The sequence below is a fragment of the Podarcis erhardii genome, assembly GCF_964252035.2.
Source record: "Podarcis erhardii genome assembly, chromosome: 3".
Classification (NCBI taxonomy): Eukaryota; Metazoa; Chordata; class Lepidosauria; order Squamata; family Lacertidae; genus Podarcis; species Podarcis erhardii.
In genome coordinates this window covers 31345891-31357922 of record NC_138507.1, presented here as the reverse complement: position 1 = coordinate 31357922, position 12032 = coordinate 31345891, and positions in this window count along the sequence as shown.

Sequence of the window (12032 nt, the reverse complement as noted above, 5' to 3'; positions counted from 1 at the left end):
CTCCGTTAGCTCCCTGCTCTGCCTTCTCCTCCTTTTCTGCCTGTAATGGGATCCTTTATTAAATCTTTCCTCTGTAATTGTGTTGCGGCATAATACCCCCAATTTGTAATATGTATGAATTGCCAGCTGCCCTCAAGGACCCTCATGAAAATTGCATGTTTCATATGATATGAACGGGAACTCCCCTCCCAACTTCTTACTTTGAACAGACATTTATTTTTGGTCCCCAACCCCATCCTTTCATCCATGCCTCTTTGATTTCCTTCCCCCAGCTTACTGTCTCCAAAATCATCTTCTAAATATTATAAATAATATTACATGATTTTTGGATTGAATAACAAGGCAGGGAAAAAAATTCAATCTCAGTGACAGTTGTGTTTCATAAAGCACTCAGAGTTGGGCTTTCAAGGTTTATGATGTTTGCAGAACCTTCCGACTGATTTATTGAGCTGAATTCAATATGAGAGTCATTACTCTTGGTATAACTACCATTTTTGCTGTAATTTGTGCTTTCCTCTTTCAGACAGAGGTCCTTCATGGAGCTAGGTCATCCCAAACTCGTAGCTTTGTCTGAATTAGTTGCCTGGTTGCTTTTCTGGGCAGCTGTGTGCTGACTGCTTCAGGACCGGATCTGTAATCTTGATCTCATGTTCTGAGAGGAAGATAGATATAAGGCATTTTCAGGCATTTGCCTGAGCACACAAATGCTGTATTCTTGGGCAGGAGGCAGGGGAATGGATGCATGTCTTGCCTGGAGTGTCCCTGCACCCACAGCTTAGTCCCTGACCATCGGCGTGTGAGGGGTTGATCTGCAAAGACTCTCTGTGTGCTTGGGTACCCTGGTATCTGGGCAGGGGATCTGTGGTGATGCAGAGACTTTCCCCCCCAGTCTCAAACCTTTATTGGCATGTAGACAAAATTCCAAAAGGTTCAGCACCATAAAATCACACAGCAAAATCTGCATCTAACAATTAAAATGTTGTTGCATAACATTCACAAATCCTTATTGCATGTTGCAGAAGCCTGGCTATTATCTCCATCCTGAGTAAACGTTAGGAAGGCTACCTTACAGTCATCTGACTGCCACTCCCTGCTAACAACCAACTGGTTGATGGACTTAGATCAAATTGTCTGATACAAGGGGCAATGCAAAAAAACACGCACAACTGATTCTATATGATTCTGTCCACAGGGGGCATAGTCTCTATTTGAGTGGTATTTTCTGGAATCTCCCCTGATGGTAGCACATTCAGTCTTGCAAGCCTAGCATGAATGTCCTTCATTAATTCAGGTTGGTCAAGTAGTAGAGATACATTGCCATTGACTGTCCACATCCTACCACCCCCAAACTTGCACAGAATGCTATTCCTCATTTGGCTACTAAGTTCTTGAAATTTGTTGATACTTCGACTCATATTCAAGGGAATATGAGTACAGAGCCCTTGAAGAGCTACCTTGCTCATTATGTACAATGCAAATGGAGACAATTGGGGTATGGATATAAGGTCACAAAAATAGATTGCAACCATGCTGCATGACTGGAGAGAAAACCACAGCAGCTCTACAGCACACCTATTTCAGCCGCTCTTGACATGGCCATTATCCCATCTGAAGCTTCTGTGAATTGTTTCAATGTTGATTAATGACCTGCATTGAAATGGTTGCTGGATATAGGACCCAGCAGCATTGACTAATCACACAAAGGAAATCTTCGCGGGGAGCTTGTCCTTGGCTTGCAACAACGCATCTATGGAGGCCTGCTGGGTCAAGTGACTACATCAAGCAAATGCTGCACTGTTAGTGCAGATCTCGAGTGACTGTGTTGCAGTGTTAGAATGAAATGATGTGATGCTAATACATGTCTGCAGAGGACAGCTTACAAAAGGAAAGGAAATGGAACCGCTGCGGTGGGAGAGGTGAGACTGTCAAGAGTTATGTGTAGTTATGTTTAATCTGGGTTAGAGATAGGCTTTCAAAAAAGCTAAGGACCAAATGAATGGTTGAGGGAAGGAATCACCAGGCAGGGTGGCAAAAAATAAAGACATGCTCTATCGTCAGGATGGAACTTTGTGTGGCTCTGCGGAATTCATCAAAAAGAAGTATTGGGAGACAAAAGACACTGCTTAGGTTTTAAAGGACTCTCGCATCTTGGTTTACAACATGGCAGCTGCAGGAGTCATCATTTCAGCTGATCCCCAAAGGAAGAGTGATGCATGCATGTGGTGTTGTGGTCTGAACCACTGAGCCTCTTGGGCTTGCTGATCAGAAGGTCAGCAGTTCGAATCCACGCTATGGGGTGAGCTTCTGTTGCTCTGTCCCAACTCCTACCAACCTAGCAGTTCAAAAGCATGCCAGTGCAAGTAGATAAATAGGTCCCGCTTCAGTGGGAAGGTAAATGGTGTTTATGTGCACTCTGGTTTCTGTCCTGTTGTGCCAGAAGGTCTAGCGCCGAGGGCCTTCTGGCGGTTCCCTCACTGCGAGAAGCCAAGTTACAGGGAACCAGTCAGAGGGCCTTCTTGGTAGTGGCACCCGCCTTGTGGAACGCCCTCCCACCAGATGTCAAAGAGAACAACAACTACCAGACTTTTAGAAGACATCTGAAGGCAGCCCTGTTTGGGAAGCTTTTAATGTTTGATGGACTACTGTATTTTAATATTTTGTTGGAAGCTGCCCAGAGTGGCTGTGGAAACCCAGCCAGATGGGCGGGGTATAAATAATAAACAATAAATAATAAAATTATTATTATTATTATTATTATTATTATTATTATTATTATTATTATTATTATGTCATGCTGGCCACGTGACCCGGAAAGCTGTCTGTGGACAAACGCCAGCTCCCTCGGTCTGAAGAGAGATGAGCGCCACAACCCCATAGTCATCTTAGATGACTTAACTGTCCAGGGGTCCTTTACCTTTACCTTTTACCTTACTGGTGCAAAATGTTGTGCAATGACACCTTATGTGTGAGATCCTATCCAACTCAGCAGCCCAGTCCATGCTGGAAGGTGTGGTTTAATTATGTCATTTAATCTTTTCATCACTTTGGGCTTCATTTGTGCCTGTAGCAAAAAGGCAGTGTCAGGATACTGTTAGCGGCTCCCGGCTGGTTGCCCAGGCAGTTATAAAGACAAGAAAAAAAATTCTTACAGTCCTTTTTTGTTTCAATCCTTACAGAGAGAGGCTATAGAACACAGCCTCTTGGATAATGGTGTTGTCCTGAGTGAATCTCCAGTCCCGTTGTCTCTCCCACTTCCTCATTTGTCGTCATCATCTATGGGTGCCACTAAGTGCCCTCTGTTTTTGAGCTCTTTGTTCTCCTACTTTTAAGGCTTGCTGGGTTCTGGGAGAAGGAGGATCTGGAATGCTTTCTAATGACAACGTGTCAGCCAGCTGCTGCTCTGCCTCTCCCATTATATCCCAACTCTCCCCCTCCTCTTCCTCTGAGCTGCAACCTCCCTCAACCCCCTGTTGTAAATCTATACTGTCTTCCTCTTCCTCCTCCCTGGAAGGGTCAGGATAGGTAGGCGGTCTCCACCATTCCTCCTCTGCCCAGTCCCTGACAGGCAGCCTCTATAATGGATGCGGCAGGGAGGGGAGTGACTTGCATGTCAGTGTGGTGAGCTGAACCACAGTTTGCACCTGTGATCGAGGCACTCTGATGACTCCTCTGCTATAGGCACATCCTTTTATAAAACAGTTGATTATTATACTTACCATTTACTGCATCATGCCAAAGTAGGCTTCTTAGTGGTTTACAAGTATAAAAACCAACACCACAAACAATAAAATAGAGACGTCCACAGTTAAAACACAAACAGCATTAAAGGATTCGCTTACATAATGAAAATGTGCAATAGAATAATCCCATGACAGCAAGAAAGGATTGAAACAAAATACCAATCTTGTACCAATGAATACAGGCCAGCCCTATGCATGTTTACTTGCACTGTGGAGTCCTGCTAGGTTCAATGGGATTTACAATATACCCAAAGAGTAGTGCTTATAGCGCTTATAGGTAAAATGGCCCTGTTTGTGTCAAACACTTAAGCCACTGGCTGCAGAGTCAAGGTTACATGTGGCAGCAGTATTGGCTCTGTAAAACATATTGTTGTGAGCCTTGGCAGGAAGTGATAGTGAAGCACTTGGGTTTGAGAACTTGAGTACAATGGCAAGTTTTAATTTGGAACTCCCATGCTTGTGTGTTTCATTGTGTTTTAATGCTGCCTCTTTCATCTTTAATTTCACCAAGGGATTCTTCTGCGATGCATTATTAATCCCTGTAACAACACCTTTCCTTTCTTTCTCTTCACAGTTAGACATGCACACAGAGAGAGGTCTAGTGGAAAGCATAATGCTCCTTTGCACAATTATTCATTTCAGTCTGAAGTCTGGGGAACTTCTGTAAAGGAAGCAAGATGAGTAGCCAAATGAGAGCATTTTAAGAACTACTGGAATAAGCAGTGATAATAACAGCGCGCGCGCACACACACGCACACAGACACACACACGGCAAATTCATTTCCTTAGATTCCATGGCTGAGTATCTTGCAATGGAATGGCACTGCCAGTCAATCGCTGAGGAGCTTATCTGCAATGGCTGGGGCTGAACGCTCAACATTCTCGGCATGCGTCGTGTTTCAACACAAGCTGCCATGGGAAAATATTCCTCTGTCATAAACAGAAATGTGAAGTGCCGTATCTGGACACTTTCTGCAGGGATTTGATGAAGATTAAGTAGAGAGCAATTCCAACGAGATGATGAGCTGTAGGAGAGGCAATTAAATGTTCCACTGATTATGGTTAATGGGGCCAATTAGAGAGTGTATTTTGAAATCCAAACGTCCATGCCATTAGGAAGAGAGAGAAGGAAGAGGGGAAGAAAGGAAATAGGATAAACAAATGGCTGCATGAGGGCCATCAATAAAACTGTGTCAGTCTTCCAGAGGCCTTTTGAATCCTTCCTCTTCCCTGTTCGTCACACTCTGCCCCATCTCAGCCAATGCTCAATCTTCCTTTGTTACAATTTTGATGGCCATCCAGTGTTCTTCATGGACAGCCCCATTACTATAATGCCAGAGAGCTGGCTGTCTCCATAGATTTCGTGGAACCACAAAAAATGAAAATCTGGATTCAAAAGTGAGGGGCTTTGTTTGTTTTGTGTAGATGCAAATTTAGAATTTTTATTTATTTAAGATGCATGTCATCATAGTGAGAAAGACTGTGACCAGGTGAATGGTGTGTCTGCCCTGTCTGTTGTTTATGGGTGACTTCATGGCCTTTTCTCTCTTTTATTATAGTTCTTTATCTTCAATAGATAGATACAAAGATAAAAGGATAAAAGCACGCATATACACTGCTTCATGCACTGTCTCCTATTGCATTTGGACACACTGAAGTTTTCGTAACTGCATACATTCTAGCTGGTTCTCTTTTTTTTAACACCCGATGGATGAAAGGCAGCAGCATTGAGAAGGCCTTTTGATAAGGAAGCTCCCCTCACCAGGTTGGGTCACACTTTTTTTTGTTACACATTTGGAATTCTCAATGAAAGCAGTGAGGCTCTTTCAAAAGAACAAACCAAACGCCATTACTCCCGATTATTCTTCGTATATTTGGTTTGCCCGCCACTGGAAATTTTCGCTGTCATCATTTCACCATTCCAATTAGAGCTTAATATTTAGAGGCCTTTTAAAGAAAAATATGTTTTTAGTCTACAAATAATTTAATAGTAGCTTTTCTTAGCAATCCAATTATCCCAGAAATGTTTGCATAGTTCTCTGAGAATAGGAATTCAAAGAAAATTAAGCAGCAACCGTCGTCTGGAGCCCTCAATATAAATTAAGTAGGGATGTGCAGAACCTCCTTGAGAAATTTTGCTAGACTTACCAGTTATTTTGAATTAACAGGGTTGTTTATATTCAAATTACATAGTCATTTATCTACTCTGTTGATTCACCTGAGGTTGGAAATTGCCCCCACCCAAAAAAATCACTTCAAAGGTAACCTGGTGAGAGTTTTGGAAGGAGGGGGCACTTCTGAGAACATTCAGTTGCCATCAAAATGATTTTGTCTCTCCTCACATATTTTGCTTTGGGCCCTGAAACACATGCTGTGAATTAGTTTGCACAGAAGCTGAGCTTTTTGTTGCTTTAACTATGAAATTGATGTCAAAGTTGCTTTAACAACAGATAAAGTGGGGTGTCCCAATCCTAATCGTGACCATGGCATGCATGGTGGGGAGAGTTAATGCTTCCCTTCCTGAGGAGGGTCAGGGTGTGGCCCAGGAAGAGGAAATGTGGCCTGGGGAGACTCTCGACTTGGAGGGCCACTTTGGGTTCCTGGGCCTATGGGTGGTGCTGTGGTCTAAACCAGAAGGTCAGTGATTCAAATCCCCACGACGGGGTGAACTCCCGTTGCTCTGTCCCAGCTCCTGCCAACCTAGCAGTTCGAAAGCACGCCACCGCAAGTAGACCAGGCATCCCCAACCTGCGGCCCTCCAGATGTTTTGGCTTTCAACTCCCATGATCCCTAGCTAACAGGACCAGTGGTCAGGGATGATGGGAATTGTAGTCCAAAACATCTGGAGGGCTGAAGGTTGAGGATGCCTGAAGTAGCTAAATAGGTACTGCTGCGGCAGGAAGGTAAATGGTGTTTCCGTGCACTTTGGTTTCCATCACAGTGTTCCATTGCACCAGAAGCAGTTTAGTCATGCTGGCCACATGACCCGGAAAGCTGTCTGTGGAAAAACGCTAGCTCCCTCAGCCTGAAAGCGAGATGAGCACCACAACCCCATAGTCGCCTTTGACTGGACTTAACCATCCAGGGGTCCTTTACCTTTTTTACCTTTTTTTCCTGGGCCTGAGGTTCCCTACTCCTTCCTCAGGCGAAATTTCTGTGGCACCTCTAATGGCTCATTGGAACATATTGCTGAAAAATTAAACATGAGGCCATCAACCACCAATGCTCCCCTAATGAACTCGGCTGTTGTAAGGATGCAGGGCTACATTGTAAAAGACACATAAAATATACAAGGCACCATGAACATTTAGCAAATGTTTGGCCTATCATCACGCACAGAAGAGCTGCGATACAGCAAACAATAAGGCCTTCCTCGTTACAAACAATGGCACAGCAGTTTTGCAAGGAGCTCTGTTTATTTTAAGCATAAGAGTCAGTGACAGAGGCTGATATAACTAGTCTAGCAGGCTAATCTGGAATTGCTCTCAGAGGCTCTGTAATTGGTTTACACGAACAGTGCCAAAGACTGTTTTGAAATGTTCTTTCATGCTTTTAATCTCCAGTCTTCAAGTTTTCTCGCCTGCCTTGAAACCTGAAGCAGGATCTAGACTTATACAGGAATTTGGAGGAGGCAAATGCCAACAGGGGTGGGGAACCAGAGGCCCATGGGCCAAATGTGCCCATCAAACATTCTCCAGATCACACACCCTTCTCTCCAGGCAAGTCTAGCTCTACTTTGTATTCTGAATGTTTGTGCCTGGTTGGAATGTAACACTGAGCTCAGACAATGCCTCTGGCTTGTCTGGATTGAGTCTAGAGACAAGTGTATGAGTGTACATAGAAACTAGATTACTATGCAAGTATAAAATTTGCATTTTTGCCCCACCCATATTTGCCTCGGGCTCCACCCACCGACATGCAGTGCTTGGAAGATTGCCCACAAGGGAAAGCAGCCTACAGGCTGAAAAAGGTTCCTTACCCCAGGTGCACAGAGTCATTGTTTTGGCCTTGTTGTCATCTCTGATCAAATAGGTTTTGTAGTTTCTGAAGCGCTTCAAAAACCTACAAGGCCTGCTTGGCAGCCTGAGAAGGAATAATGGCTCCAACTAGCTCCCTGGAAATCACTGCATGTATTTGAAGGATGAGTAAGCATGCCTAGGCAGGGTGTAGCGTGGGTTGCCAGTGCCCGGGGCATGGCAAGTGTTGCACCACCCAGTGGACTGGGCAGCAGTCAGTCCCTTTGCCAGCCAGTGTCTAATCAGGGGTGTGTGCCTGGGGGTCACAGCACTCTGACCACCCCACTGTGGCTAGGGTCTGGTTAAAAACAGGTTACAGTCATGGGATCACCTATTCTGGGGCAGACTTGAGTAACCTTCCATAATATGGCACCTTGTGCCCCCAAATGGATCTTCTCAGTTATGGATCTTCTCAATTTTATGCCCTATCATCTCTCTGTGTGGGGGAACCACCCATACTGCCCTAAATCCAGGACTGAGCTAGGTTATAATGTGTTCTAAAATGTTTTTCAGAAGGTATGTGAATTCCTGTGGAAACTGACTTGGATGGTAAGTTAAACATTAGCCAAACATAATCCTCAAATAGTTGTGGTGGGCAAGATCCCAAGGTGAAGGAAGTGCCCGTTCCTTAGCTCTGCTGGCTCCCTTCTGCCAGGGTGGAAGATTATATTTTCTCAATCTTTTCCCACTCCCACTGACTCCAGTGAAAATAAACTATGCTAGCTCTATTGCTCTGGGGCTATTTTGAGCAGAGGAGGGGTAGTGCTGGAAAGGTCTTCAGCATCTGGTGGTGTTTCATCTTACAGCCCTCCCAGGGAGCACAGAATTGCTTCCTAAACCTGGAATCCTAAAAAAACTCTTATTTGGGAACAAGTCCCATTGAACTCAATTAATCATGCATAGGACTGGGCTCCGCTGGGACAGCGCAGCAAAATGCGACTCAGAGCAGTTCTATTTTGGAAACACCCCAAACAGGTGATGACTATATCTGCTGGTTCGTAGCAGGAATACTGCATATCCTTGTGTCCTCATTGCAATTCAAATGCCTGTAAGAGCAAACATTAAGAATCGAAATCAAAGAGAATACTCTCGCCTACCCTAGTGGTAGTGAGAACCTCTCTCCCTCCCTCTCTCCTGACTAGACTGAAAATGAAGCAGGGCCTCTGCTACAGCAGGTTTTCTTTGAGTAAGGTTGCCTCAAGCTCAGGACTTGGGAGGATGTTTTAACAAGAGGCTATGAAAGCCACAACTTGCCTGAAGGAGATAGTTAGGAGCCTCTCCGACACTCTGCATTGGCGAAATGATGGCAGCGAATCTCCCCAGGGGCTGCAGGAGACACAAGTCAGAAGCCTGTTTTTTCTTTCTCTCTGCGGTTTCATCATTTTCTCTCTAACTTTTGTCTTTCTTTCTGCAACAGTAAATAAATATATACAGGTTTCATTTTGATTACCTGACTGTCTCCAAAATAACTGGGTTGCTGTCTGAAAGGGGAGGGCACCAGTTCAAGTTTCCGGGGTGTTTTTTATATGTGTGTGATGGAAGAGAGAAGATTTGCAGCAAAGTTGAAAGGGCTGCTCTTGGGATTATTTAAGATTAAAATGCAATTAAATTAACATATTTTAAGACTGTGGTCAATTCGCATCTCTATACCTTATAATAGTTATCCCAGTTACCAACACACAATCAATCACCCCCTTAAAAAAAGTATTTAAGATACTTCAGTATAAAGGTGGATTTCTGTGGCCCTTCAGGCAGACTCCAATTCCCATAATACATTGCCAATCATCAAGTATTATGGGAATTGAATACTTGATGATTGGCAATGCTGTCTGGGGCCCATAGGAGTTGGGGCACAGCAAAATCTGAAGGGTCACCCCATCCCTACTTTAGTAGAAACACAGTATGTTTTTCTGAATTGGTCCAAGCACCATTTGACGTCACTCTGGAACAGCTCAGGAAAAAGAATAGCTGATGCTGCTTCCCATTCCGACTTCCCGGAGGTTGACAGTGGTGGTGAGGAAAGTAATCATGTAGATTGCTAACCCCACGTGATTGCTTCTCAAAGAAACATGAGATCCAGTCATATGGGAATTGCTCCCATTAACATATAAATTGTTTCTCCCTAGTAACTGGTGGTAAGGTAAGCCAACATTACTATGGACTGTTACAAAAGGACAGAAACAGAGGGTGAGAAGTAAGGTAAAGGTAAAGGGACCCCTGACCATTAGGTCCAGTCATGACTGACTCGGGTTCCGGCACTCACCTCGCTCTATAGGCTGAGGGAGCCGGCATACAGCTTCTGGGTTATGTGGCCAGCATGACTAAGCCACTTCTGGAGAACCAGAGCAGCGCACGGAAACACTGTTTACCTTCCCGCTGGAGTGGTACCTATTTATCTACTTGCACTTTGATGTGCTTTCAAACTGCTAAGTGGGCAGGACCAATGGGAGCTCACCCCGTGGGGGGGGGATTTGAACTGCCGACCTTCTGATCAGCAAGTCCTAGGCTCTGTGGTTTAACCCACAGCGCCACTGCTAATCCAAGACTGGGCACACACTAACCCATTTAAAAGGGGGGGGGGGCAGGATGTAGTTTTACCTCAGTCCAGAATTGTTCATGCCATCCACAAGATCCAGCCACCCACAAGGATGAGTGTGGTTACTTGGTATATGTTTGAAAACTCTCTCCTTGATTAGATTATCCATGCATTTTGCTCCCTGAACACACCCCAGGTGAATGAAAAAGGAATCAATTATTGTGAACTTGATACATGCCCATCCACCTCTCTGGACAAGCCCCTTTTGCCCAGGCTGCCTACATCTGTTTTCATCTATTTCCAAATGGACATGCAATGGGATAACACAGAACCAATCTGCAATGAACTTTTAATTTAAGGATGAAACCATTTTCAGGGGCGAGAAATATGCAATAGATTCAGTGTATCCCAAACTAGCGTCTCCTGCTGTTTTTGGACTACTACTCCCATCATCCTTAGCTTGCAGGACCAGTGGTCAGGGATGATGGGAATTGCAGTCCAAAAACAGCTGTTCTCATCAATTCTCCAGCTGCACATCAAGCTCTGGTAAGCAGACATTTGGTTGCTTCCCCACATGTGAAATTGCTCCAACCACTTTTGGATTTCCCCACCAGGGGCATGTGACCCCTTGGAAGATTGTCCACGAGGGCTGAAGATGGTTCTTTAGCTCTGATATGGACCATTGGCCTGATCCAGCAAACCTCCTCTCTTCTTCTTCTTCATTTTGTATCAGATTCATTCATTCATTCATTTGGAGGTGGCAGGTGTGAGCATAATAGTGGCAATTCCAACTTTTATCCTTATCAGGCCGTGACTTTAACTTGTGTCCAGATTCTGAATTTGTGTGCAAAGCTTCTGTGAGTACAGAGTAAATGCAGCCAAATGTGGCAGCACTTTGTAGTGAAAAATCAAGATTTGGGGACATCCTGGGGTTAGGATTGCCAACTTTTTAACCTGGCCCCAGTTTCTATGTGTCCATAAGCAATTTGACCTGCATTAATTAGCAGGCGATGACTCTACCTGCTGGTTTCTGCTGAGCAAGCTGCTCTTAAAAACATATGAGCAGGCAACTCCCCACCAATTGGCAACTGAATTGGTAGAAACTGAAATCGCAAGTCCCCAAGCTCATATTTCACAGCCCAAACAGTAAAGTGAGGTGACTCCGCCAGCCTTTGTTTCTTTTTCAAGGATTTCCATGTTAATTTCTCTTTTTCATAGTACAGCTGCGTTCAGCTCTGAATGCCCTAGTTATATATGTGAAATTATTCAGCTGAATCTTATGCACTGAATTGCTAGCTATTATTGGATATTCTGTTTCAGCTATGGTGTTAGATCTCTCTGGGTTGCTTTGGAACGCGAGCTCTGGAAGACTGTCAAATTCACTGTGAAGAACTTGGTGGAAATGATTTAAAGCTCGCTAGATGGTCAGGGCCTCCCTGCTGTTTGGGTCTGTGGGATTTTCCTTACTGTGAAAATCTGTGTGTGGAGTGTGTGGGTGTTTGGGGGGAGGGTGTTGTCAGTCGTTTGGATTTAGCAACATCTGGCGAGTCCAGATCTGAAGAATGATGCAAGGAATCTTGCCTTAAGGTGCTTTCCAGTCTGCTGCCTTGCGAGGTATACACTCATTCCTCCTTTGCAGCACGTTTGCTACGATCTGTATCACAAAATGCTCCACAGAATTAAATCATTTATTAGATCATGGAGAAAACGTGTGTTTTCAAGCAAGGCTCGAAAAGATAA